A 3,143-nucleotide genomic window follows, 5' to 3' on the forward strand; every position below is an offset into this window, starting at 1 on the left:
TCCATGTTTTACTTATGGCATGATGAATACATGATTTATAGTTGTAAAATTTAGATTGAACCACAATAGCACACCCGCCTGGAAAATGCAGGATGCTCCTTACAACAAATTTCCCTGCTGATCTATTAGACATTTGAATCTATACTGATCTAAAAGTAAGCCGTCTGACTCACTGGATGTAGTATGAAGGTGTAAACCTGCAATCGACTGCCAACAATAGGCGGCTTTGTCCTTCCTTTCAGTTATCTGCTTTTTCTTCATTTTCTTTCCTCAACAACCTCCGGGCAGTGAACCTACAACACTGAAAAGTTTTGCAGAGGATTTGGATCGACCTCCTAATTTTTTCCATGAATTATTCATTTTGATAACAGTGCTCGTCTCCCTATATAGAAATGTTCCACCACAACACTTCAACTTGTCACTATTTTGAGGGAACACCAAAGCCACGTGCCTCGTTTAGCCCCACGGCAACTGTGATTGGTTTAAAAGAAATGCAAACAAGCCAGAGCATTTATTGGAATTGCAGCCAGACCATTATGTACAACAGAATGACTAAGTGAGACTAAAAAGTAAGAATAGACACAGAAAACTATCAATATTGAACACAGTTAAACAATTTGAAAAAATACTGCATGTAGACATTTAAGAGTCACTTGAGACTGTTAATTACTTTCTTCAATAACCAATTTTTATTTAAAAGCTGCCGAAGACAGCCCTTTCTCCACTGCTTGTAAGTAATTAGTGATATTATAAAGGCTGGTTTAAACTGCCTTCATGGTTATTCAACTTGTCTGTGCTGATATGCACTTCATTTCATATTTTTTCTTATTTTATTGAATACGTCTACTGTCTATTACAACTTTTTATTTTATCTTTAGGCCGTTTCCACTGTTTTCGTAATCATGTTTAATTATTTGTGGATGCTTTGGATAAGTTGTGCTGTTTTTGATATATATAATGTGTTTACATTCTGCTGTGTTTTGTATTTTATCTCTTATATGTTTACATGCCAAAACATGGCAACACCTCACTGACAAATAACATTTAGAGCACCTTGCAGGCTAACGGCTACATGTTTTTAGTGGATGTGGTTGCGCATTGCTTCAGTGGTTATACGGCAGTTTATTCTGGCACAGCATATATACAACCTTATTTAAATTTTCTAGTTGAAAATACTGCCAAACCGTGCTGGTTTTATGGGACATCATCTGTCCCACTTTCCACCTTGCTGGTTTACAACATCTGGACATTAGTGCAGTAAGAGAGGGGCTGAAGTCTTCTGGGGCTGCAGCCCACCCAGAGTTAAGAAGACAACTTTCTGTTGTCTCTAGCGTCTTCTGTACCCACACATTTTCAGCGTCAATATATATCCCTTTGATGAGGAATTGTTTTTTTTACTTGAATCGATGTTTATGATGACGTGCTGTACAGGAAATGATCATTTGGACAGATGGCTGTCTGTACGACTCCTTACTAGCTGTTGGCTGCTATTCACAGTTTTGGTATCTGCCAACTAAAAGAAGTAAAAGAGACAGTTTTTATGTAGTTCGGACATTATTGTGAACAGAGGTATCTTCATGAACAACCTGGAAACAGTTTTGTAGGTGCAGAGCTGTGTTTTGAAGTTTAGATTACATAATGTAGATGCCTCAGGGACCTAAAAACACAATTGATGGCATGTTGATGTATCTATATATAGGTGCAAAAATGTGCTAATTTGCAATTTGGGTGAAGCAGCCAAAGTTAGAATTTTGAATTAGGAATCAGAATAATGACAGAAGATGAAAAACTACGGGTAACATATGAATCATATTTTAGACAACCCATGAGTGTACATTTGTGGATTTCTCTATATGTATAACTTCATGGGATAACATTTGGGAATGTTTTTGTTTTTTCCTACGACCCTGGCTTTATGCAGCCTATGAGGTGTGTCAGAAAAATTTCAGGACTGGTGTCACAAAAGATATATTTCAAATCCAAACTACAAACTACAAGTTTTCCCCTTCAAAGTAATCCCCCTGGAGTCTAACCCAAGGCTTTCCCAGCCTTCTCTGCCACGCCGCCATGCACTCCTGGAAGGATTCTTCCAGGATCCTCTGCAGCTCCGTCATCACAGCCATCTTGATGTCGTCTACATCTTCAAAAATGGTCCCCTTGATGACCCCCTTGAGCTTGGGGAAGAGGAAAAAAATACCACGCAGCCAGATGGGGTGAGTAGGGAGGTTGCTCCAGCACGGCGATGTTCTTCTCAACCAGGAACTGTCAGATGCTCAGGTCATTGTGAACAGGTGCAATGTCATGATGAAGCAGCCACGACTTGTCCTGCCACAACTCTCGTCTCTTCTTGCGCACTCAGTGATGCAAACACCACAGGATCTCTTTGTAGACGTGCTGGTTGATCGTCTGAAAGGTAAAACTCAATGTTTGTTAGTTTGGGTTTGAAATTTATCTTTTGTGACACCAGTCCTGGAACTTTTCTGACACACCTCGTATATGAGAGTTGATTGAAAACTTACGGGGCTTTTCCTATTAAAAATAAATAACTGTATCTGATTTAAATTTGGCCGCCATCCCTGTCCAAGTAGTCATCTGTGCAGCGATACGTTGCTCCCAGCGCTTTCGCAGCACTTGTAACGCTCTCCTTATGTAAACGTGTCAAGCCCTATCTGTGATGAGCTCTGAATCTCTTAAAGTGTGTCAAAACATTTTGTGGGGTAAAGGAAGAAGTCATGGAGAGCCAAATATAGTATATATGAATGTTGGAAAAATGTGCCCCTGGTGCCCCTGACCTGATGCACACGGTCCAGTTTTAGAAACCGCCCGTTCTTCCACTCTAAAAGCTGTTGTTTCTTCTCTTGGTGGTAGCTGCAAACCCACTTCTCATCACCAGTATATATCCTCGACATGATGGTTGACTGTTGCAGCTGCTGACTTAATATTTTGTTGCACAACCTTTTGAGGCAATCACTGCAATCAAACGATTTCTGTAACTGTCAGTGAGACTTCTGCACCTCTCAGCAGATATTCTGGCCCACTCCTCATGAGCAGACTGCTCCAGTTGTGTCAGGTTTGAAGGGTGCCTTCTCCAGATGCCATGTTTCAGCTCCTTCCACAGATGTTCAATAGGATTTAGATCAGGG

This window comes from Stegastes partitus, unplaced genomic scaffold (assembly GCF_000690725.1).
Source record: "Stegastes partitus isolate 25-593 unplaced genomic scaffold, Stegastes_partitus-1.0.2 Scaffold710, whole genome shotgun sequence".
In the NCBI taxonomy this organism is placed as follows: domain Eukaryota; kingdom Metazoa; phylum Chordata; class Actinopteri; family Pomacentridae; genus Stegastes; species Stegastes partitus.